General features: G+C 40.9%; 1 pseudogene; it reads right to left on the bottom strand.

Moving 5' to 3' along the window:
• Positions 1–9,586: 9,586 nt before the first annotated feature.
• On the bottom strand, positions 9,587–26,080 carry LOC131957673 (uncharacterized; annotated as a pseudogene).
• Positions 26,081–27,147: the final 1,067 nt, after the last annotated feature.

Raw genomic sequence — 27,147 nt, 5'->3', positions numbered from 1 at the left:
ATATCAGTAGCGTAGAGAATATAAAATAAATCTAAACTTATAAAATATTACCTCAGATTCCTTAATTTTTGTTTATTTAGAAACTTTAAATACAAATGTGTCAATACATATCTTATATTTCAATGACTAAAAACAAATTTAACATTTAAAAAAGAATTTTTTTTTTGAATTTTTGCATTGTTACTATAAACAGTAATGTTTGAAAGAAATCGCCCCATTAAAGAAAATTGGATCAATAATGATTTACAGGATTAGACAGGAGACTCGCACATATAAAACGCAGCTACTGAGAAAACTGGGATGGTTTTAATCTCTGAAGGTTCTGTTGACTGAAGACTGTCGGTTCGAATCCTAAAGAACTGCTGCTTGCTCACTATAGCTTGACCAGTTACCTACCTAAACCTGGTGGTTATTGAGCGGATCAGTTCCCAATTCACTACTCTACCAGCTCTAATGACTAGGTTTTAGTATCAGTAATGTTATGTCATAAAACCTGCAGATTTACTTGCTGATTTAGTTTGTGATTTACTTATTGATTTATTTGGTGATTTCCTTGGTAATTTGCTTGGTGACTTAGTTTGTGATTTACTTATTGATTTATTTGGTGATTTCCTTAGAAATTGACATGGTGATTTAGTTTTTGATTTACTTATTGATTTATTTGGTGATTTCCTTGGTAATTTACATGGTGACTTAGTTTGTGATTTACCGCTCATTTACTTTATGATTTCCTTGACGATTTACCTTTTGACTTACTTAGTGCTTTACTTAGGGATTTACTAATAGACCTATAAGTAAAACAAATTCCCAAATTTCCAAAAACCGGGCCAATTCGACTATTTGATCACTATCCGATCCCCGGTCATTTCGCGTTATGAAGTCTATCTCAAACAAATATTTATGTTCGGTCCTGATGAAAGCCATGTTCGTGAAGTGTAAACACAAAACTGGACTGTGGCCGTTTTGGTGTGGACTTAAAGGCAAATATGATTTAAAGAGATGTAGCTGACTCGGAACATTTCTCATTACTAAAATTTGATAAATGTGACCAATGTTTTTCAAGGAACTGGCACCTATATATTTATATGTAAAGTATCCGTGTATCCACGTGTACGTGTATCCAAGTGTCCATGTATGCGAATGTCCGTGTATCCAAATGTCCGTGTATCCAAATGTCCGTGTATCCAAATGTCCGTGTATCCAAATGTCCGTGTATCCACGTGTACGTGTATCCAAGTGTCCATGTATGCGAATGTCCGTGTATCCAAATGTCCGTGTATCCAAATGTCCATGTATCCAAATGTCCATGTATCCAAATGTCCGTGTATAAAATGTCCGTGTATCCAAATGTCCGTGTATCTAATTGTCCGTGTATCCGTGTATCAAAGTGTCCGTGTATCCAAATGTCCGTGTATCCAAATGTCCGTGTATCAAAGTGTCCGTGTATCCGTGTATCAAAGTGTCCGTATATCCAAATGTCCGTGTATCCAAATGTCCGTGTATCAAAGTGTCCGTGTATCCGTGTATCAAAGTGTCCGTGTATCCAAATGTCCGTGTATCCAAATGTCCGTGTATCCACGTGTCCGTGTATCCGTGTATCCAAATGTCCGTGTATCCAAGTGTCTTTGTATCCACGTATCCGTGTATCCACGTATCTGTGTATCCACGTGTCCGTGTATCTAAGTGTCCGTGTATCCAAATGTCCGTGTATCCAAATGTCCGTGTATCCACGTGTCCGTGTTTCTAAGTGTCCGTGTATCCAAGTGTCCGTGTATCCAAATGTCCGTGTATCCACGTGTCCGTGTATCTAAGTGTCCGTGTATCCACGTGTCCGTGTATCTAAGTGTCCGTGTATCCAAGTGTCTTTGTATCCACGTATCCGTGTATCCACGTATCTGTGTATCCACGTGTCCGTGTATCTAAGTGTCCGTGTATCCAAATGTCCGTGTATCCAAATGTCCGTGTATCCACGTGTCCGTGTTTCTAAGTGTCCGTGTATCCAAGTGTCCGTGTATCCAAATGTCCGTGTATCCACGTGTCCGTGTATCTAAGTGTCCGTGTATCCAAATGTCCGTGTATCCACGTGTCCGTGTATCCAAATGTCCGTGTATCCACGTATCCGTGTATCCACGTGTCCGTGTATCCAAGTATAAGCCTGACCGTGATTTCATGGCCGAAAACATCTTTTAAATAATCTCCTAATGAACTCCCCCCACTCCCCACACTCCACCTCCATCCCAACGTCCCCATCTTGTGACGTCAAAGGGAGAAAACTTTGTGGCGAGGTTCATCCTTTGATGCCCTATTTCCTCCCTTTGATAAGCGCTGTTTCCCTTCGGTGGGAGCCGAATGTATGGCATACTGATTTCGTGGGCCCCGGCTCCAAAGAGGATTTCAGCCGCCTCATTTGTATTCAACCCTCCCCTTGTAAGAATGTCCACTAAATGACTTCTGCTCTCAGACTTATCGCCCCTTCCTCGCGATTTCCGTTATCTTCCGGACAGCCGGAAACGCTCGAGTGTCTATTCAACTTTTTAATCCCCCGTTTTCCCGCTAATTCGCCACCAGAGCACGTCTGCCTCCGCAAACCATTTTATTTTCTTCATTTATTTTCTCCTTGATGGCCGTCTGTGGTTGGACGCTCGACTTGATTTGTTTATCCAACATGTGTCTCCTCCTTCTCTACTAGACAATCAAATATATATATATATATATATATATATATATATATATATATATATATATATATATATATATATATATATATATATATATATATATATATATATATATATATATATATATATATATATATATATATATATATATATATATATATATATATATATATATATATACATACCCTTACTCTGCCACGATGAATCTTTTTTAAATGTACCAACTGGGGAACAGAACAAAACCAAACACAAACACAACGCAAACACAAACACAAATAAAAAAAACAACACAAACGAAAACGCAAATATATATATATATATATATATATATATATATATATATATATATATATATATATATATATATATATATATATATATATATATATATATATATATATATATATATATATATATATATATGTGTGTGTGTGGATGTGTGTGTGTGTGTATTTGTGTGTGTGTGTGTGTATATGTGTGTGTGTGCGTGAGTTCCCCAGATGTCCCGAGCGTCCAATGAGCGCCATATTTCCCAATCAGTCAGTGGCCAATGAAACCAGCCGTGTCAACAGACAGAGGAGAAAAAAAAATCTTCCCGCCAGATCCAATTCGTTAGACCAATCAATACAAAACTCCAATTTTTTTCTAATTTCTCTTTAGCCAAGGTAAACGGTGTCTTGACCGCCCCCACCCCCACCTCCCTTTCTTTCCATTGGTCAATCTTAGTCTGGTGGGTTAGCCAATCGTTTCTGTTGATTCAATTCGCCATTCAATGTTGTCCTTGCCTCTACGCTCCCAAAGACGAGATTAAAACGTTCTCTGATCAGTTTTGGACGGGTCTGGTACCAGTAAGGGGTGGGGGTGTTTGTTTGGGAGAAGGGGTGGGGTAAGGGGGTAATTTCCTTTGATTCCGATACCAAAACGTACTTATTTAGGTTGAACTTTTCTTTAACTTCCCCCGAAAAAATTGATTACACTCCGTGTGAAGAGTGAAACTGATATTTGTTTTTCAGATCGAAGTTTGGAGAATCAAATTTCAGGATGGTACTTATGGTATCGGATGATAGTAGGCCTACTGGGATGGTAAGTATATTTGTAAGTATATGTGCTACTTATGACGTTTGAGAATATGGATCCAGGTAAACTGAAGCATGGAAAGTATAGCAGCCTATATCTAGGTTTATTTTCAAGATGGTAGGGATGGTATATATTGGGATTTTCTGAGATGGTAAACTTGGTTAAACTGTAAGTTGCTGGTAATGGTGCTGACGGTATCTAAACATTGGTAGGGATGGGATGTATAGGTCATTTTTTATTGTAGGGATGGGATGTATAGGTCATTTTTTATTGTAGGGATGGGATGTATAGGTCATTTTTTATTGTAGGGATGGGATGTATAGGTCATTTTTTATTGTAGGGATGGGATGTATAGGTCATTTTTTATTGTAGGGATGGGATGTATAGGTCATTTTTTATTGTAGGGATGGGATGTATAGGTCATTTTTTATTGTAGGGATGGGATGTATAGGTCATTTTTTATTGTAGGGATGGGATGTATAGGTCATTTTTTATTGTAGGGATGGGATGTATAGGTCATTTTTTATTGTAGGGATGGGATGTATAGGTCATTTTTTATTGTAGGGATGGGATGTATAGGTCATTTTTTATTGTAGGGATGGGATGTATAGGTAATTTTTTATTGTATGGAAGGGATGTATAGGTCATCTTTTAATGTAGGGATGGGATATATAGGTCATATATAGGATAGACTATAGACCTAAATAAAGGTCACCTCTACAATGATAAGGATGGTATGTAAAGGTCATTTCTAAAATGGGATGGTGTGTAAAGTTTATCCATAGGATAGTAGTGGTGATATGTCAGGTCATTTCCAAAATTGTAGGTACGGGGTGTGTATGTCTACGTATGGAACATGTGTTAGATGACCGTGGTGGTTCCCTTAGATCATTGGCTGTTGTTTATATTTCCTAACCACGACGGAGAAACAAAAATAGCATTTCGTGTTAAAACCTAAAATACGACAAATATAATTACAACCTTATGGCTAAGCTTAACTGTATAACACAACTCAACTAGAAAATATTTTTTAAATTATACACATGAAACTAGGCCGAACATGTTTATAAAAATTAATTTTTAAAAATTAATTTAAAGATAACTCTGTATTTCGAAATGGATTTATATCTGAAAATAATAGGATTTGGATTTTTTAATATTTTTTTTTTTTTTTTTTCATGTTTATGACAAGTATTGGCTACTTTGTGAATGGTTGATAAAACTTTATGCAAGGGAAGTAAGAATTGATTTTGTGAAAAGAATTCGTAGACAAAGTTGTCTCGCCTGAACTATCTTTTCGATATTGAAATTAGGCCTATAACCTGTGTAGCAGAAAGTGTTAATAAGGCAGACCTCACACTGTATTGCTAGAAGAAAATAATGTGACCTTCTTCAAGTTAGATAGTGAAATAGTTGTCCTAGATTAGCGAGTTGTTTTTTCTTATATCTACTGCCATAACAATCCTAAGCTCCAAGCAACAATCCAAAACTTAAGCAACAATCCAAAACTTCAAGGTTAGGTTAACCTGTCGCCCCCATGGCCGGCGCTACCAACAAGGCGAACTAGGCGGTCCCCTAGAACGCCATCCCTAGGGGGGGGGGGGCGCAAAAGGTTTAATCGCTATTATCAAAAAGTACCTTATAATTCATAACTTTGATTATCTTTTATAAACTATAGATCGTAATTTAGAAAGGAGTAGCGATCTCTTTCGGCGCCCAGGACGAACTATCGATTTTGCTGCCCCGCCCCAAATTGAGGTCAATATAGGCCTATGTTAATCCGCGATGGTGAAAATGCAACCCCACCTCCCTAATTTGGAAAGGTCGGTGCGCTTTTTACCAGTCACTTTGCATTTTTATTTTGGTGTCACATAATTGATGTAGAAAACCATTGAATAAGTCAGTAATTTAAATTCCGAACCTTTCAAACGGTTTTCTAATTTTAATGTTGATTTAGTGATCGCTCCAACGATAGACGGGTTGTTAAAAAACACGAGCAATTTTGGTTTTTAAGTCTCGTTTTCTCTGACTTTGAATTAGAAATCTGTTCTGGTGTATAGAGTTTTGTAATGACGGGTTGTTCAAAGTATTGTACTTGTTTGGTAAGTTTTGATGAATCGTTTAGATTTGGGAGTAACGGGGAAGGCTGTTGTTGATATGATTTCGTAGGTATAAGGTATCGAAGTGTTAAGGTGTCGTATGTTTTATTTGGCTGTTGTGTAGTTGTAGGTCTAGTGGAATCTGATTGGTAGTGGAGAAATGAGAATTTGGGTGATGAGGTATCGTAGTTCTGGAGTTTGGGAATATTGAGTCTTGTGGCATTAAGCTATCGAATTGTGTTGACTGTTAACGTGTACAAGTAGGTCCAGTGAAATCGTTGTTGATTGGAAGTACCATTTGTAGAGCTTGTTGAAGTTAAGCGAGTTGGTGTGGTAATTCTGGAGCATCGAGTCTAGTTATGTTTAGGTATCGAAGTTTGTGAATGTAGTAGAGTATATCGAGTAGTCGAGTTTATCGTAAGTTAGATGATTTCAATTCAGGACGAAACACACTACAAAGAAAGGTAGGCGTTCTCTAGCTGAAATATCTTTGTTTTTTAGGTATCTATATTACCACTATAATATTATAAAGGCGGGAATTTATAACTAACCGTAAAATTTATTTTATTTTTCAAATTATAATTTTTTTGTATATTTAATCAATAGTTATAGCAATGTCCATAAGCTGTCTTAGCCAGTAGCCCGAATTTGATTTTCTTAGAGCAGGGGTCGGCAACCTGCGGCTCGCGAGCCGCATGCGGCTCTTTTGATATCAAGATGCGGCTCTCCAGCTCCTTGAACAAATACTAATAATCTTAATTAAAAAATAAAATATTTGAAATAAAAAAAAATGTTAGTGGCTCTTTAAAACCAGGAAAATTTTGAAAATTGTAACTTTTGGCTCTTCCGCTTCAAAAGGTTGCCGACCCCTGTCTTAGAGGTGTCCCTTTGTTTAGGGAGTCCAAAATTTGCATTATGTTATCTAATTAACCTCGACGTTAGGAGTTGTATGTCATCAAAATTGACTAGAAGTATGTTATAATAAAGCTACCGTGTTTAGACTTTCAAACCAAACCTACAGTTAAGTAGTCAATTGATAATATATAATTTCTGCCACGGTTAGATAGCTAATATAAAATAATTTTTAAAATTATTACGTAATGAAATTTATATCATTTTGTTGTGTTTTTCAAGTGTCTTAGTTACACGTGGTAAATGTAGCTATTTTAAAAGAAAAGTTATTTCCCTTGAATAAAATTTTGATTTGGATTTCCGAATGGGAAATAATTCATTTATTTCAAATTCCTAAACCTTAGGTTAGCCGTTTACATATAATTACAACTTCAAGTTACTATTTGCTATTTTAACAATATATAGAGCAGAAGTTCTAAACTAAATTGTTTGTTAGGTTGTTTTTTCTTTAGCATTATCCAATGAAAAACAAATACATCAGTAGCCGTTTTAGATTGCAATATTTAATGTTTATATGAGTGAAAGAAATGCGTCTAAAATCGTCTTAGTCGCAAAATTAATCATCTAATTAATTGTCTTTTTCATATTTTTACCCCCTCCTTTACAGAGTTTCTTCCAGGCATCTCTTCGGGGGGGGGGGGGGGAGACTTGAAATTTTCGGGGGGGGGGGGGGTAGTGGCGGTAGACTTTCTTCGAGGGGGGGGGGGGCGGACACTGTTAAAAGTATATATTTTCTATATAAATTCCATTTCGTTCGGGAGGGCGGTAGACTTTCTTCGGGGGGGGGGGGGGGATGCCTGGAAGAAACTCTGAGTGTTTTTTTTTCAGACTTTTTCTCCCGGGGAGGGGGGGGGGGAAAGAAACATTTGAAGTTTCTAAGGGGCGGGGGGTGGACTTAGCAACGATTTCAATAGAATGTTATTACGCTTGCAAACTGGAATTGAAGGAATTAGTACAAACTTTTGCGACGAAGGAGGCAAGCAAAGTTTGATTTTGATGTCTACTTATAAAGTTTATGCAATTGATAATAAATTGATATGTCACTTTTATTAATGGTTTTCTTAAACATATGTTTTATTATTTTATATGTGTGAAAGGGTGCGTTTTAATAAGTTTTGCCGAGGGCGCTAAATAACCTGGCGCCGGCACTGGACGCCCCTCCAGGCATCTTTGTCCTGGGCTAGTCTCTATCCGTCCCCAGGTGTCCTGGGCTAGTCTCTCCAACTGTCCCCAGGTGTCCTGGGCTAGTCTCTCCAACTGTCCCCAGGTGTCATGGGCTAGTCTCTCCAACTGTCCCCATTTGTCCTGGGTTAGTCTCTACAACTGTCCCCAGGTGTATCCAATCTTCTTGGTGTCAGGCATCTCTGTCCTGGGCTAGTCTCTACAACTGTCCCCATTTGTCCTGGGCTAGTCTCTCCAACTGTCCCCAGGTGTCCTGGGCTAGTCTCTCCAACTGTCCCCAGGTGTCCTGGGCTAGTCTCTCTCAACTGTCCCCAGGTGTCCTGGGCTAGTCTCTTCAACTGTCCCCAGGTGTCCTGGGCTAGTCTCTACAACTGTCCCCATTTGTCCTGGGCTAGTCTCTACAACTGTCCCTATTTGTCCTGGGCTAGTCTCTCCAACTGTCCCCAGTTGTCCTGGGCTAGTCTCTCCAACTGTCCCCAGTTGTCCTGGGCTAGTCTCTCCAACTGTCCCCAGGTGTCCTGGGCTAGTCTCTTCAACTGTCCCCAGGTGTCCTGGGCTAGTCTCTACAACTGTCCCTATTTGTCCTGGGCTAGTCTCTCCAACTGTCCCCAGTTGTCCTGGGCTAGTCTCTCCAACTGTCCCCAGGTGTCCTGGGCTAGTCTCTACAACTGTCCCCAGGTGTCCTGGGCTAGTCTCTACAACTGTCCCTATTTGTCCTGGGCTAGTCTCTCCAACTGTCCCCAGTTGTCCTGGGCTAGTCTCTCCAACTGTCCCCAGTTGTCCTGGGCTAGTCTCTCCAACTGTCCCCAGGTGTCCTGGGCTAGTCTCTCCAACTGTCCCCAGGTGTCCAATCTTCTTGGTGTCTTCTTCCAGATCACATCTCCAGGTCTTCTATGGTCGGCCTCTTTCTTTTGCCGTGTGGAACCTAGGTGAGGGCCTGTCTTGCTATATTCGATACAGGCTTCTGGGGTGTACGGCTAATCAATTTCCAATATCTCAGGAGGATCTCTACTTTGTCTGGCAGTTGATTTGTCCCTTGACATTATACCTAATTTCTGATGGTTTTAGGCCAGCGTATTCAAATGATCTTTCTGATTTATAATGATTGTATTCTCTTCTTATTTGTGGCAGTTATTCTCCACGTCTCAACTCCGTAGAGTAAAACAATCCAAAGGTCCAAGCAACAATCCAAAAGTCCAAGCAACAATCCAAAACTCCAAGCAACAATCCAAAACTCAAAGCAACAATCCAAACATTTGAGCTTTTCTAAAAAAAATTACTATTTGCAAAAAGTTTAATTTGGTGATGTGTTAGGAGATGAATTGTGGTGACGTGTAATGTGGTTATTGTGGTGAGATGTGGCTATATGTGGCGAGATATGGTCAGGTAAAATGTCTATATACAACACACTTCTTTAGATGAAATTGCAACTTAATCCCACACATAGGTTGATCGCACAATGCTCAACAATCCATTTTAAACACAGATTTTTAAAATTCGTTTTTTAATTTTTATTCAATTTTTCACGAGTATAATAAAAAGAGTAAATGTAAAGTAATCACATTATTTAATCACATATACATATATATATATATATATATATATATATATATATATATATATATATATATATATATATATATATATATTACTTTGTGTTTGTTTATAAAATGAACATTTGATTTATACACTGCAGCATGTTCATCTGTGAACGCCAACCAAGCTTTTTGATCACGTGGTTATCACCCGGATTTTCATCACACAATAGAAACTCCAATGGCGATTATTGGACAGGTGGTGTATGTGTGTGTGGAGGGGGTACTTTCTTTTTTGGAATGTTTGTATGGTGGCGACATAATAGATAGTATCCCCCCCCCCCTGCTCCACTTGTGCTGCATTTTTCTCGAAGCTTTTCATGTGAAGGTCTGACATGGGCTGATCTAGGGGGTGCTAGGGTATGTCGGCCCCTTTTTTGAATATATATACAAATAGGCATATATATATACAAATAGGCATATATATATACAAATAGGCATATATATATATACAAGTAGGCATATATATATATATATATATATATATATATATATATATATATATTTATATATATATATGCCTATATTTAGGGTAAGAATTGAATTCAGCTAAGATATATTGTTGGAGCCAACAATGATATCGTTCGTTACGTCTTCCGTAACACTTGACCACTAGACGAAGTTCTCCCAGGGTGTAATGTAGACCAGTCCCATCTGCCACCATCTCACAACCTCCGCGGGTGGAGCAGTGAGCGTCATCCGATCGGGAACTCCCGCCCGAGTGCTATAAATAGAAAAACGCCTCCGTGGCGTACTGCCGTGTCCGGACGGTGGCGCTGGGCATGTCGTCTGACTGCTCCTGGCCCGGGGTCACCCGGTGCAGGAACTTGCACTTGAGTTTTAAGTCTTTCATGAAAGTTTCCCGCCTTTTTTCGACGACCTCCGTGGCGTGACGTGGCAGGGGTTGTGACATCACTTCCTCTCGGTTCAACGCCACCTGGAGATTAGAAACGTTCAGAGATCTTGATATCATTTTCTGAAGATTTTGGGGTGGCCAAGAAAAATTTTGGGTTGGCCAAGAAAGATTTTTGGTTGGCCAAGAAAGATTTTGGGTTGGCCAAGATATATTTTGTGTTCGCCAAGAAAGACTTTGGGTTGCCAAGAAAGACTTTGGGTTGCCAAGAAAGATTTTGGGTTGACCAAGAAATATTTTGGGTTGGCCAAGAAATTTTTTGGGTTGGCCAAGAAAGATTTTCGGTTGTCCGAGAAAAATTTTGGGTTGCCCATAAAGATTTTGGGTTGGCCAAGAAAGATTTTGGGTTGGCCAAGAAACTAAAATGTACTTTACTCCCAAAATTAAACCGTTTAACAAATTTAAACATATACCTAAAAAAAAAGGACATGAAAAAAAAAATTCTGAGGAAAGATTCCAACAAAATTAGTTCCAGACCTACCTGGAATGTCAGCGATGACGTCATGGGCATCTCGATCATGAGGGCGTGGTTGGGGTAGAGCAAGCAGCCAATCAGCGAGTCCTCTTCGAACGTGTCCACCAGCGTGAACATGAAGGAACATGGCGTCAGGCGGGGGGCGTGGTCGCCGTAGACGTACCGGACCAGGGCGGGGTTAGCGGTTGGCGGTGATGAGGCTGTGGGGTAGCACCGACAACCTGGAGCTGTTGGGCGGGGACATCCACCTGGATGAACTCCCCTGGCTGCAGGGGAAAGGAATAAAAAAAAAGGTTAAATAGTTATCTTGGGAGTTATCTTACAACGATAGTCTTTTTGGTTCCAGGGTTCGAGTTCTCATCATCATTATTCCTGTGGACCCCTTGTGGTACATTGGGACTCGTTCCGGAATTCTTTGGGCAAGCAATCTTGCGCTCTACCACCAAAGAGTTTATTTCAGGTATCTCTCCGGGGGGGGGGGGGGGGGATGGACGTGGCTTCGGTGGGGCTACGCCCCCCCCCCCGCCTCGCGACGCCTCTGTAACTTATATATACTTTACCCAGTGTCCGCCCCCCCCCCCCCTAAAGATTCAAATGCCCCCTCTTAAATCTAAATGTCTAAAAGAAACACTACCACCAGACCACACAACACCATAATCCTTCTCTAACCCAGGGATCAATTTCGGAGTATAATGGGGGGGGGGATATATCATGGAGGGGGAAGGTTGATCTGGGAACAAAGTGTATGGAGGTTTCTTTTTTTAAAAAGCGCTTCTTTATAAATCAGTTTAGAATTGAGGGATCGATTTTAGTATTGACTGATCTGTCCATCGATTGGTTTTAAGATTGATATCCGTATCGATTGAATTTCAATTGTATCGGTGATTTATAAATTGGAAAAGGCAGCCGTTAAAAAATCACTAGATTACAGATTCCCGTCGAAAACCGTACCAGGGACAAATTTTAAAAGTGATTTAACGTCAGAACTGATGAGAATAGAAAGGGCCTATATATAGCACGGTCTGTGGTACCACTAGTTAAAATTTGAGTGAAATAGTAAAGGCCGTAGAGGGACCGCAACCATATAGACGGACCGTAACCCTAAAGACGGACCGCAACCCTTTAGACGGACCGCAACCCTTTGGACGGACAGCAACCCTATAGACGGACCGCAACCCTATAGACGGACCGCAACCATAAAGACGGACCGCAACCCTAAAGACGGACCGCAACGATATAGACGGACCGCAACCATAAAGACGGACCGCAACCCTTTAGACGGACCGCAACCCTATAGACGGACCGCAACCCTATAGACGGACCGCAACTCTATAGACGGACCGCAACCCTATAGACGGACCGCAACCTTAGAATGTGGATGTTATCGTAACTTAGTGTCGTGAACGTGTACTAGTACTACGGATGCAGCGTTTCAGTGTTTCTTTCACTTTTTTCTCCAAGGAGAGGGGGGTGCGGACACAGGTAAAAGTATAATATATTTGCAATATAAATCCTATTTCGTTCGGGGGGGGGGGGGGGGGGGTGTGTGTCAGGCGGTAGGACGTTCTTCAAGGTGGAGGGAGAGGGGGGAGAAACTCTAGTATTGCGGGTAAGATCGTGCTCTAGCACTGTGGATATTATAGTGCCCTGTTACAAATGTCATTCGTTCGAAAAAAGAAATGCCACACTACCAGAGGCGTAGCGACCCTTCCCGGCGCCCGGGGCGAACTTTCAATTTGGCGCCCCCCCCCCCCCGCTTATATATATATATATATATATATATATATATATATATATATATATATATATATATATATATATATATATATACATGTGTGTGTATAATTAATGTGTGTGTGATAGTGTGTTTATATATAAGCTTGTGTGTGGGTAAGAGTGTATTTTTGTGTGTAAGCGTGTGTGTAAGCGTGTATGCTACAGTCCGGACAAGGTTTAATAATTACATTGTATGATTTTCATTCCTTAAAACTTTATGACAATTTAATTCCCATTAAGATGCGTTTAATTTTTTAGTAATGTCAGTAAAAAAAAAATTAGCCTGATCTGTGTTAGAGGGTAGTTTGTAGCTAACGCTAATATGTTTAGACCAGCCTTTTATGTTCTAGTTTTGGAACGATCTCTGTTGTGATATGGTACATAGTTGGATTCGAAGTTTGTTAGAGTAAGGACACACAAGTGACATACAAGAAGAAGTTATCAGAAATATTTATTGTTCACATTGGAATACGACATGGGTATTTCGTTGATTGGTTGATGGTATGACAAAAAAAGCTAGAGAAAACAAACTGGAATCCAACGGATGTTAACAGCTCGTAGTCTTAGATTTCGCAGATTTGCCCTGCCTTCTCGCACACAGAGTTTCTTCCAGGCATCTTTTGGGGGGGGGGCGAAGCCCCCCGAAAATTTTTTACCGCCCCCCCCCCCCCTCGAACGAAATGAAATTTATATAATTTATATATAGAAAATATATACGTTTAACAGTGTCCACCCCCCCCCCCGAAGAAAGTCTACCGCCCCCCCCCATCGAAAATTTCAAGTGCCCCCCCCCCCCCCCGGAGAAAAAAGTCTGGAAGAAACACTGCTCGCACAACGTCAACAACAAATGCAGAACTAATTGTATTGATTGAAGAAGCAGTAACAATCAATTTAATGATAGCCCATGACGTTCTGATTATAATCAGCAGCAATAAAACGCGTTTTAACACTCTAAGAAAATGTAGAATTCAAATGCATTGTCAAAAAAATTCAATCAGGATCTATAACTAAATGTGGTCTCTTTTACTGTATGGCTTGGAGCTAGATTACAGACAGTGGAGAATGAAATAAGAGCATAGAAAAAAAGTGGTGGTTAGTGGCTTAGGGATTCAAGAATCCGTTATATTTAGTTCTCTTTAATATAGTTCAGTGATCCAGGTAAGATGTAATGCAATCAATCAAAAGTATCTGATCTCTCACGTTGAAGTTGAGAGAATCGTAAGAATCTTACAAAGAACTAGTCGCGTTTTTAAACAAAACTGGCTATTGAAATTGTACATTACGCGTTAATACACTTGGTTTCTTTACTAAGTGTTAAGAGAGTTATCTACTCACCAATCCAGTACAAATACTTGCGATTTTTGTTAGCGAAAAAAGCGCCCCCCACACACACTCATCACAACCATCTTGGACAAAGTTTGTAGAGCGGTTTTTAACGTAACTAACTTTTTTAAAAATGTTACACAATTATACAATGCACAGTACAATTCGTTTCTTTCTGAGAGCTAAAGGTTGTTTACTCAGAATCCTGTGTAATTTTTCTATTTTATTTAGCCCAAAAGCGCCCCCCTGCACTATCTTGATAAAAGTCACTAACGTATTTTACAGTTCAACAATCGTACAATACGTTTTTAATACAATTGGTTTCTTTTAATAGCGGTAACGTTTATCGACTCAACAATCTAGTGTAAATTCTTCCGTTTTAAGTCTAAAAAAAGCGCGCCCCCCCCCCCCCCCATCTAGGAAAAGCTTCAAAGCGGTTTTGCCGGTCACTGTTTCTTAAGAGTATATGTTTTACATTAAGAAATCAAGGTAGAAAACAGTTAAATCAGTATGTAAAGGCGTGTAGCCATTACATTTCTTAACTTAGACAGTTTATAATTCAAAACTGCAGCATAAAATCAGCTTTAAAAAAATTTTCCCACCCCTTTTGGCGCCCCCATAGGGTCGGCGCCCGGGGCGGCCGCCCCCCCCCCCGCCCCCCCCCCTAGCTACGCCTCTGCACACTACATACGCTTCGATTAAACACATTGTGTTTTAAAACCCGACCAGTTGCTTGTGATATTTTAAAGACAGTTGTTGAGTTATCCGCCCCTACATAGTTCGTAGTCGAAACGCAGGCAAGAATTCAACCAACCGTGACAATGGTTCACTCCCGACGGCCATTGGCTTGAGCGATCGCTAGTATTTATTCTTGTTATCTCCCTTTTTAAAAAATATTGTAATCTTTAAGTCAATTTTTAATGTATTTATTTTTTAATTAAATGTAATTGAAAATTAGATATTCATCGGAGACAAATGTACCTGGAACGAAATCAGAAGTGGGCAAAAATTACAAAATTGGCCAAGAACCCACAACAAAGTAGGCCTATGCATGTGATAAAAGGGAAACAACCTACATTTATTTTCTTTATAAGATTTCTTCATTGAACCCCCCCCCCCCCAACCCCTCATAAAATAGTCCCCATGCCCGCCCCACCTGCTAAATAAACAAACTGTTTGACTATCTAGACTAATCGCACTTTGAAAAACGACCTTTGTTTTTGTTTTGAACTCTACTCAGACAGCCGCTCTATCCAACGCTAACGTGTTGGTGGATACAATTTAATCACGTGTTTTCGGGGTACTTGTGTCTAAAAATACTGGCCAATGGTTATCGCTGTCTTATCAATCGATCTGACCTATATAGCAGCGGTTTATTTTCTTTTAATAACCCCACTAAAAACACAAACTACTTTAAAAAAAAAAACAATATTGCTGTAATCTGTCTTTTTTTGTGTGTAACCAAATACATGCTTTCATATCGAAGCGATTATAGGAGCTGAAGTGGTTTGTTTGTGCGTTTGTATGTAGGGAGTGGGATTAGAATGGGTTAGATTTTAACCGTAAGTCTGTGTGGTGGGGAGGAGGGGGGGGGGAGGGGGTCTTAGCGTAACACATGTTTCATTGATTAACAGGCCTGTACTAGTTGTTTTTTTTTAAATTATTTTTTTAGTAATTTAACAGGCCTACACTACTTTGTCGGCGATCTATTAGCCTACAGCGTTTGTCAGTCATCTTACAGGCCTGCGACAGTGTGTCAGTCCTCTCACAGGCCTGCAGCATTTGACAGTCATCTCACAGGCCTGCAACAGTGTGTCAGTCATCTCACAGGCCTGCGACAGTGTGACAGTCATCTCACAGGCCTGCGACAGTCATCTTTCAGGCCTGCAGTTTTTGTCAGTCTCCCACCCATTGATCACATGAAACAAATGGCAAGATACGGCTCAATACACGTCAATCAATAAAAAGGCTGATGCGGCTCAATGTATAAACATTTGCTCTAATCCACATTGTGGCGGGACATCATACAGCACTTTAGTATTTTTATATGTTTATCTGCATCTTTTATACTTTGCAAACTTTAAAAATAATAAGAAAATATTAGTATCTTTTTTGTTTATCTGTATCTTTTATACTTTGCAAACTTTAAAAATACAAATTTAATAATAAGAAAATATAACAAATTATCACATGTTAAGAACTATTACTTCATTATTTAAAAATAAATAATTATGTACATTAAGGGTTAAAGGTAACAATGTCAAGGTCTCCCACCACTGCCTTCCCCTTCCACCCGTCCTATGTTACCTGGTTAATCGGAAGTAGTACGTCATTTCCTGCCTCGTCTGAGCACTGCAGCAAGGCGACTTCTCGCGCTTTTCGCTTCTCCTTCATGACGCTCTTCGTGGTGCCAGACACGACGAATACAGAGCCCGGGGGGTGGAGCCGGACCTGGAACGGGGACGGGGATTTCGATAACCTTCATTTATAACAAAACTGGTTTTATGAACAATTTATTTAACTTGACTCTTACGAAAGCTATTATTAGCTTTATATAATGTATGCCACAGGGATCTATCCATCACATAATGTGGGCCCATCTAAAGGAACAATCAATCACCTTCTGTATTACAGAGAACAATCATAACATGTATTGAAGGGGACTTGCTCATAGGGAGAACCAAATCAATCGATATTTTACGAAAGACATAAAATCAATATTTTTTTTATTACTTGTGATCAATTCTACATTGTATGAGAGACGTTCGTCTGGACCATAATAAAATGTACCTGAAATTTATGATAAACTGTCGCCTGGACCATAATAAATTGTACCTAAAAACCTATGATAAACTGCCTTCTGGACCTTAATAAAATGTACCTAAAATCTATGATAAACTGTCCTCTGGACCATAATAAAATGTACCTAAAAACCTATGATAAACTGCCATCTGGACCATAAAAAAATGTACCTAAAATTTATGATAACTGTCGCCTGGACCATAATAAAATGTACCTAAAAACAAATGATAAACTGTTGCCTGGACCATAATAAAATGTACCTAAAATTTATTATGTATCTAAAATCTGTGACTAAAATCAATTGCCGCCTGGACCATAATAAAACGCACCATAATGAAGACTCACCTTGTGCTGTACCAGTTTTTTGCCAGATTTACTGCTCTTGCCGCTGACCTGGCTGCCCCCACCCCCATCCCCCAGCCCCCCGTCTAGGCTGAGGGGGTAGGGCGTGTAGGACTTGACGGGGGTGAAGTTGACGAAAGCCGGAACTGGGTTGTCAGCAATAAACTGCAGCGACCTTGACACTGACATGTCCTTGGTCGTGCGGGCCTGCAGACGTAGGAAGTACCCTGGGGGAGGGGGAAAGGTGGTGGTGGGTGGGGGGGGGATTTTATCGTGTGGCAGTAAATAACGAAAACAGGACGTGATAACTGTATCGTGACGGGTGATAAATCAACGTGACAAAATGGCAGGCGCGTGACAGTAGAGCAAGGTGACATCACGTGACAATATGTAGTGAAAGTGTGACAAGACCGTCATCTGTAACGTACTATTGTTAATATAATATGTAACAGTAAAGTAAGTAAAGTTTACCTTTCAAACCTGACGGTCTATGTGGCAAGTGAAGTAGAGTTCACCTGTTTCTGTGACTTCGGTATATGCTGGGATAGTGTGGTCAGCACTATGCCAAGCCGCCTTTACTTTCCCTAACGCGAGTTCGGTACCCATCAGAGCTGGGTGGACTCAGGGACGGTCTACTGACTTGAACCCGGATTCGAACTTGAGACTTACGGGTTAGCAGTCTAGCTCTCTACCGCTAGGCCACTCCATCCCTTAATTTGTATCAGCCAAAACCAAATTCCAGTTAGGTTTATCGCCCTTTGTGTATTTAAGCAAGGATATCGTCCATTTAAAAACATCACCGACTTGTAATGTTACAGAACTACTTATCCTATCACGTCACGTGCATTCGCAGACTGACAGACTGACAGACACACGCAGCAAAAAAAAAAACAACCTTGTATTCCAATGGTATACCCCGACTCACTCTCGTAGTCTGACGGTATCCCAAGACTTACCGTCGTAGTCTGACGGTATCCCAAGACTTACCTTCGTAGTCTGACGGTATCGCAAGACTTACCCTCGTAGTCTGACGGTATCCCAAGACTTACCCTCGTAGTCTGACGGTATCCCAAGACTTACCCTCGTAGTCTGACGGTATCCCAAGACTTACCTTCGTAGCCTGACGGTATCCCAAGACTTACCTTCGTAGTCTGACGGTATCCCAAGACTTACCCTCGTAGTCTGACGGTATCCCAAGACTTACCCTCGTAGTCTGACGGTATCCCAAGACTTACCTTCGTAGTCTGACGGTATCCCAAGACTTACCCTCGTAGTCTGACGGTATCCCAAGACTTACCCTCGTAGTCTGACGGTATCCCAAGACTTACCCTCGTAGTCTGACGGTATCCCAAGACTTACCCTCGTAGTCTGACGGTATCCCAAGACTTACCCTCGTAGTCTGACGGTTTCCCAAGACTTACCCTCGTAGTCTGACGGTATCCCAAGACTTACCCTCGTAGTCTGACGGTATACCCCGACTTACCCTCGTAGTCTGACGGTATACCCCGACTTACCCTCGTAGTCTGACGGTATCCCAAGACTTACCCTCGTAGTCTGACGGTATACCCCGACTTACCCTCGTAGTCTGACGGAATACCCCGACTTACCCTCGTAGTCTGACTACCCCGACTTACCCTCGTAGTCTGACGGTATACCCCGACTTACCCTCGTAGTCTGACGGAATACCCCGACTTACCCTCGTAGTCTGACTACCCCGACTTACCCTCGTAGTCTGACGGTATGACGATCGTATCGTCCGTCTCCGTGAGCCGGAGTGAGCGCGGCTCGCTGGACACGTGCTTGGCCAGTAGTTTCCTGGCTGACCGCCCTCGGCACAGCAGCATGGGCACGTGCACGTTGATGGGTAGGGCCTGGTCCTCCCCTGGCACCAGACGACTGGCGCACCTGACGATCTGCAGACGGAGAGGTCATAGGTATTGTTAAACGTTGAGCTTTGGAAAAACTTGAGGTGTTAAGTTGTACGGGTAGAGAGTACAAGGGCTAAGGGCAGTCGCATAAACATTAAGTTTAGGTAAGTTTTAGCAGATTACACAAACACACACACACACACACACGCACACGCACGCACACACACTAACATACACTAACACACACTAACACCTAACACACTAACACACACACACTAACAACTAACACACTAACACACACACACATACACACGAACACACACACACACCAAATGACAATATAAATAACTAGGCCCTACAATATGAGAACCCCCAATGGTTTTTTTTTTTCAACTAGGGTCTCTACTTATGATTAATTAATAGGCCCCTGATTATAATTAGCTAAATATGGCAGGTTATCACCAGCTTCGGAAGGCGCGTATTACCCTAGGTGTCGTATACGACGTCACACTTTTTTGGACGATGTTAACACCCCCCTCATAAAAAGCCGGACCCCCACCCCACCCTTGAAATAAAAACCCCACTCCACCCCACCCCCCTCCGACAGACACCAAATTGCCGTTGTTGTTGTTTTTCAACTCCAATTTCTTGCCAATAATTTTTTTTTCTGTGTTCGGTCACCATGGAATATATTAAACACTTTCTATATAAAATTTACAAAAGAAACAGCCTTTAAAAAAACACGAAACAACGGCTAAAATTTCAATTTCTAGCATTGCCGTTTAAAATGCAAAAGTGTGTCATGTGTCTTAACCTCCCCATCCCCCCCCCCCCCCCTTTCGTCACACAACATCCCAAAATCCACCATACCCTTCCCCTTTCAATTTTCAATAGGAATGATACGTCGTGTAAGAGAAACCTCAGCTAAAAATAATACAATCACCTCGAACCAAGTCGTGACTGCGCTAACAATCATATCTATTGTAAGGGACCATAATCAGGGACAATAAATCTTAAACTTATAACAATAAACGTTTGTGACGTGTCTATAAATAGAAACGGAATGACGCGATGGAACAAAGCTAAAAATAGAAGGGGGATGTAGATCTAAGTGGCCCGCAATCAACTAACATATGGGACACAATTAATTAAGGCGAGTTGTTGTTGAGGGAAGGATAGGTGTAGAAACTGTAACTTAGCAGGGTTTCTTTCTATATAAGTTGTTTAAGTTTTAATTACATATTTTTTTAATTTATCCCGGGAGTTGTCTGAAATAAACTCTGGAACCCAGAGTTGGTATTAAGGCAGATATCTGGTATTAAGGCAGATATCTGGTTTTAAGGCAGGTATCTGGTATTAAGGCAGATATCTGGTATCAAGGCAGATATCTGGTATTAAGGCAGATATCTGGTTTTAAGGCAGGTATCTGGTATTAAGGCAGGTATCTGGTATTAAGGCAGGTATTTGGTATTAAGGCAGGTATCTGGTATTAAGGCAGGTATTTGGTATTAAGGCAGGTATTTGGTATTAAGGCAGATTATCTGGTATTAAGGTAGGTATCTGGTATTAAGGTAGATATCTGGTATTAAGTCAGGTATGTGGTATTAAGGCAGGTATCTGCCTCTGAATTAAACCACAAATTGTACTCGATACTCTAATAATGCGTCCTATGTTGTTTGGCTGACAATTATTTTTAACAAAGAGAAACCTTACTTTTAATTGCCTGTTAACCTTTAATATGCGAGGCGAAAGACCAATGAAAAAAAACGCGATTATGAAAAAAAAAACTAATAGTTTTGCAATAAAGTAATTTTAAAATGTATATTTTTACCCCCCCCCCCATCCACCAAATTGCTTCATAGCATGATAGTTATGTCCCTTGCAGTTGGACAAATCCTTTGTACGCTTTATAAATCCTGTGTACACTTTCTCATTGTAAACCTACCAGTTGGACAAAGCCTCTGTACACTTTGCTACCTTATCTCTACACGTTTTATTTTCCTGGATCAGTCGGGCCAAAACACAAGAGGTAACCTAGACTGCCCCCCCCCCCCCCCACCCTTTTCCTCTGCATTGTGTTTACCTACACCGACGGTCCCCAGCTTGGGGGGTACGTGACGGATCATGTATGGAGGAGAAGCAGTGTTTCTTCCAGGTGTCTCTTCGGGGACGGGGGAAGGACGGACTGTCCCCCTCCCACCCCATGAAGAAAGTCTACCGCGCCCACCCCCCCCCCACCCCCAGAACGAAATGGAATATATGTAGAAAATATATACTTTTAACAGTGCAGCGGTAGAGAGCTGGACTGCCAAACTGTAAGTTTCGAGTTCGAATCCGGGTTCAAGTCAGTAGACCGTCCCTGAGTCCACCCAACTCTGATGGGTACCTAACTCACGTTAGGGAAAGTAAATGCGGCTGGGCATAGTGCTGACCACACTATCTTTTCATATGCCGAGGTCACAGAAACAAGTGAACTCTACTTCACTTGCCCCATAGACCGTCAGGTTTGAAAAGAGAACTTTACTTTACTTTTACACCCCCCCCCCCCAATTAATTTTAAGTGCCCCCCCCCCCACCCCAGGAGAAAAAAGTCTGGAAGAAACACTGAGAAGGGGTGGGTGGGAGTATGTCACGGATTTTTATCGGTGTGGTGAGGGTGGAGGGGTGGTACGTTGTGTGTGAGTGTGTGGGGATCACGTAACTAGAAGTGTGTGTGATAGAAATCAAGCTAGAGTGTGGAGAGGGGAGTGTGGGGCATGAGACAGGGGCAGGCAAGTTTTTTGTGTACAGGCGACAACAAAAACCGTCATAAAAAAAACCAAGTAAACACAAAAACAGTACAAATTAAAGATGTTATCTTTCTATAATGTGAGCCCTCACATTATAAACACTTAGCTTTCTATAGTAAGCTCAAGGACAGCGTCCCAACTAATTAAAACAACACCACATACCCTGTAGGCCTACCTCAAAAGGTATTACTTTTTAATGGCGATTTTTTAAAATCTTGGTGTACTGTTTTTCAGTGACATAGGCAAGGGTTGTAAGTGTCAGTTTTGTATCATCAAAGACTTATGGCTCATATATATATATATATATATATATATATATATATATATATGTGTGTGTGTGTGTGAGTGTGTTTGTGTGTGTCTCTGTGTGTGTGTCTGTCTGTGTGTCTGTGTGTGTGTGTCTGTGTGTAAAAACATGTTATAAGATCTTTTATAAATTACACAGGGACAATACGAGGGGTACGTTTAAAAGTATTAAAAAAAACCACCAACCAAAACACATTAAGTGGGTTGGTATGGATTGTTCTAGCGCATGTTATACGTATGCACCATGTATTAGTACTAAATCCCACTACCCTATACGTGGGGTGCGGCACCAAAGATTTGAGAAGCGCTGAACTACGCCCCGATATCCACACCCCTGTTGTTGCTTGTGAACTTAGACACGGAAATAAATTTCATGGTTCGTGGATTGAAAAAAAACCCACTACAGTGTGATAAAGGGCTTGACGTTATAGAAGGATTCGAAATTAAACCGGTCAAACGAAGGATTCGAAACTAAACCGTTCAGACAACGTATTCTAAATTAAACCGTTCAAACAAAGTATTCTAAATTAAACCGTTCATAAAAAGTATTCTAAATTAAACCATTCAAACAAAGTATTCTAAATTAAACCTTTTTTTTTAAACGAATAATTCGAAACTAAACTGTTTTAACAAAACCATTAGGCAAAAAGTTTAAAAATAAAGTACGTTTTTATCGTAAAGCTTGGTTTTATTTACGATTTGAAAAAGGATTTTTTTTTAAAAACTCCGTGCTTTCTAGTTGCGCGGTGTACAATTAATTCGAGTTTAAGAGTAAACAGAAAAAAATCATTATAAGGAAAATACCAAAAAAGTAATTTATTCCCATTACTGCTTGATATTAACAGCATGACATTGTTTTCTCTTCTACTAAAAAGTCTCTATGAAAATCATTTTAAACCTCCACATTGAAACAAGCCACACAGTGGCTTACGAAACTGAAGTCATTTTTTTTGTGTCTGCGTCATATACTGTGACATAATTTTATACCCTAGCACAGCGACGCACCAGCATACACACACGATGTAACCGATAAGTATACGATTGTGTTAATCCCATTTAATCTGTCTTACCTAGCCTTCCACCCCTCCATCCCCTCACCACACTGTCACGAAATAATTTTTTCTTATCTGAGATTGATCGCTTAGTAAACAGAGCATGGAGCGTTTAACAAATAAGGAAAAAAACGTAACGTCTTTTTTTCTTCTTTGTTGTTTATTATAGCACAACGATCCAAATGATGTGCTGACATTTCTAGTTAATGTAGTCATTCCTACAGTTACACAGCGGAAGGGTGATTGAAACGAATATCACATCTTGAAGTTGTGATTTAGTTTTAATTATTATCATGTTTTGATTGGTACAATTTTTTTTTTCAATTGTATGCCAGTTAATCACGTGAATTTATTTTAGTTGAAAATTTAAAAAAAATGAAAATAAAATTGATCTCAGAAAGGCTACAAGGCTACTGCTATTATTATAACCTTTTGTTTTCGTCTTTGTTGTGAATATTTTATGTGACAAGTAGGCACTTCTAGGAAAAAAAAGATAGATTATGAAACTGTTAAAATCGTCTACATGTGTGTCTAACATTTGATCTAAATCTTGCTGTACCGAAATGTTCGCTGTTCTCTATTAATTAAATGGACGGACCATCCACGACAAACAATAAAACCTCCCCCCCCCCAACACAAACCTAGACCACCCCCCCCCTACACAAACATATACACACTTTAAGTTCCTACTTCCGCATCATTATTTACCACTCAACCCTCTCCTACAACCACACACGCCCGCTACCCCTAGTGCACAAAGGTCCACCTTCCACCTGAAAGCCTAACCACCTTAAAACCTTGACCTACCCACCTCCCTGTCTTACCTACGGTTTCACTAACATCTGTTAAGTCTAACTATTTGGTCGGTCAGACCACCCCCCCCCCCCACCCCATCCCCGACATAAGAAAAACCTAACCCGGACACAGACGCAGGCCACCTTCCCCTTACCCAAACATATGTACACATAGTCAATTGTCACATTCCCCCCCCCCCCCCACTTCAACAAACAAATACTAACCCCTCTCCTATACGCAACTTACACCACCACAAATGCATAAAGTAAAGACAGCCTCAATGTTTCTTCCAGACTTGATATTTTTTTGGGGGAGGGGCGGTCAACATTTTTCGGGGGGTGGGGGACGACACTAGCAAAAGTATATGTTTACTATATAAATTACATTTTTAAAAAAACCTAAAACAGCCCCCCCCCCCCATCTCAACTCCCCCTCCCCCCCCCCCCAAACTTACCTGGGGCAGGGGGTACTCGGCGACCAGGTCCGGCAGGAAGTACGCCGTCTGGCTCCAGTCTGAGACCTGATTCACCGGGTTCTCCGTCACCAGCGGCGAGATTCTGGAACTCTCCGGGTAACGGTCGGTCCGGTGTTTCTTGTCGGTCCGGCGCTTGTGCATGTCTGTGGTTGCTGGACGGGATCTCATGCAGGGGGGGGGAGGTGTGAGGGGGGGGGTGGCTCAGGTGGTTGTCAGAGTTTGGTGCAACCCTATGTAGGTGTGAGGGGGGTGGCTCAGGTGGTTGTCAGAGGTTGGTGCAGCCCTATGTAGGTGTGAGGGGGGTAGCTCAGGTGGTTGTCAGAGTTTGGTGCAACCCTATGTAGGTGTGAGGGGGGGGGTGGCTCTATGGTGCAACCCTATGTAGGTATGAGGGTGGTTCCGTTCAGGTGGTTGTCAGAGGTTGGTACAACCTGATGAGACTGTGCAGCCCAGGTTGGTTTTGTCTGTGACGGGCGGGCTGTGAAGAGAATGGTGAAAGATATAAACATCATTGTTGTTCTGTAGGACATAATAATACGAGTGTTGGCGGCTAGCTACATTCGTCATTTAATATCTAGCCTAAACTCTTTGTAACATATATATTTGCACACAAACAAAACAAACACAAACACACACACACCACGCACACACACAAACATAATATATACATATATACATACATATAATGCTCCCTCTCTACCCTAACATAATCTCTTAAACCTAACATAAGCTCCTAATGCTCTCTGTCTCTCTTTCTCTCTCTTTATCGTAACACAATCTCTCTTCTAATGCTCTCTATATCCTAACATAATCTCTCCAACCCGGTGCTCTCTCTATTCTAGAATAATCTCTCTATTCCAACCCAATCTCTCTATCCTAACCCAATCCCTTTATCCTAATGCTCTCTCTATCCTAACCCAATCCCTTTATCCTTATGCTCTCTCTATCCTAATGCTCTCTCTATCCTAATGCTCTCTCTAACCTAAACCAATCCCTCTATCCTAATGCTCTCCATCCTATATATATATATATATATATATATATATATATATATATATATATATATATATATATATAGTCTCACTAATTTCCATTATTGATATTCGAAACTAAACATTTTCTATCCGTCGCAATTAAGTTTGATGATTACAGGCAATAAAATCAATAATCAATTAGTGTTTTCCCGAGCGTATATTTTTTATTCCTGTTATATATATATATATATTTATATATATATATATATATATATATATATATATATATATATATATATATATATATATATATATATATATATATATATACAGTCATATATTATAATCTTTTTTACTAAAATAAAACACTAGCCCTATTATCGTTTTACAGATGATCGAAATGATAACAAATATCATGCCGGTATGACCAAACCTTATTTCTCGACTCCACTGGAAAACACTAATATAATCCTTATGTGCCCATTAACCGTAACGTCAGTCACTGACACTATCCGTAACACCACCGACTGCCACTAACCGTAACAGACAATGCAAGTACTCCCGAGTCCTGGAATTGTCCCCCTACCGAACCTTGGTCCAGCTCTGTAGCCGACTGTCAAATGGCCGACTGTCAAATGGCCGACTGGGCTCCGTGACACCCTCGCCAGCAGACGAGAGGAAACAGGTAAACCACGCAGCACACGGCGCAAACATCGATTCACCCCCTCACCTCCCCCTCCCCACGTTTCTATCGAAACCTTCGATCCGACCGCGATCAGGAACTAGGTTAGAAAACGGCCGGGGGGGGGGGGGGGGGCTGGGTCGGAGAGAATGACCCGGGGAAATGAAATTAGCTTTACAAATGAAATGTAAATTGCGGGTTATGATAACCTGGATCGGTTAGGTTTTGACGGGAGTCAGATCGTAAGAAAGGTAGGCTTTAGTGGTTTAGGTGGGAATAGGGGCATGGGTGTGTCGGGGTCGTGGGAGAGGGCTGTAGGATAGAGGGAGAGGGTTAGGATAGAGGGATTGGGATAGGATAGAAGGATTGGGTTAGGATAGAGAGATTGGGTTAGGATAGAGGGATTATGTTATGATAGAGAGAGCATTATGACAGAGTGATTGGTTTAGGATAGAGAGATTGGGTTGGAATAGAGAGATTATTCTAAGATAGAGAGAGCACTAGGTTGAGGATATTATGTTAGGCATAGAGAGAGCATTAGGAGAGAGATATTATGTTAGGAATAGAGAGAGCATTAGGATATAGACTATGTTAGGATAGAGAGATTGTTAAGATAGAGAGCTAGAGAGATGGGCTTATACAAGAGGGAGAGCGTTTTGGTAGAGAGAATGCGTCATACAAGAGAGAGAATGCGTTACAGAGAGATTGGCCTAAAGGCTAAGAGAGAGACGCTTAAAGAGGTACGCCGGTCGTGTAGGCCTATGAAATTTTTTCGTGCAGCTTTGAAAGCTTAGCTGTTTCTATTTACTGCGGAGTTGGAAGAAAAAAAATAATCCCGCTTTACAAAGACTCGCCTAACAAAATGTGTTAAATTTTCTAAGAAAAGTCAAATGTGACCGTTTTCTGGGGCAGACATGCGATGGTTTAATAATGCTGAGCTTTAGATGGGGGGGGGGGGGGGGGTGAATCTGTCTTAGCTAACCTGAAGACTTAGAATACCGTCTACCCCCCCCCCCCAGCAGGGTACCATCA

The sequence above is a fragment of the Physella acuta genome, unplaced genomic scaffold, assembly GCF_028476545.2.
Source record: "Physella acuta isolate Inbredline_101_S28 unplaced genomic scaffold, ASM2847654v3 ptg001256l, whole genome shotgun sequence".
Lineage (NCBI taxonomy): Eukaryota > Metazoa > Mollusca > Gastropoda > Physidae > Physella > Physella acuta.
Note: the sequence above shows the minus strand (reverse complement) of the source record. Positions and strands in the feature narration are given on the sequence as shown.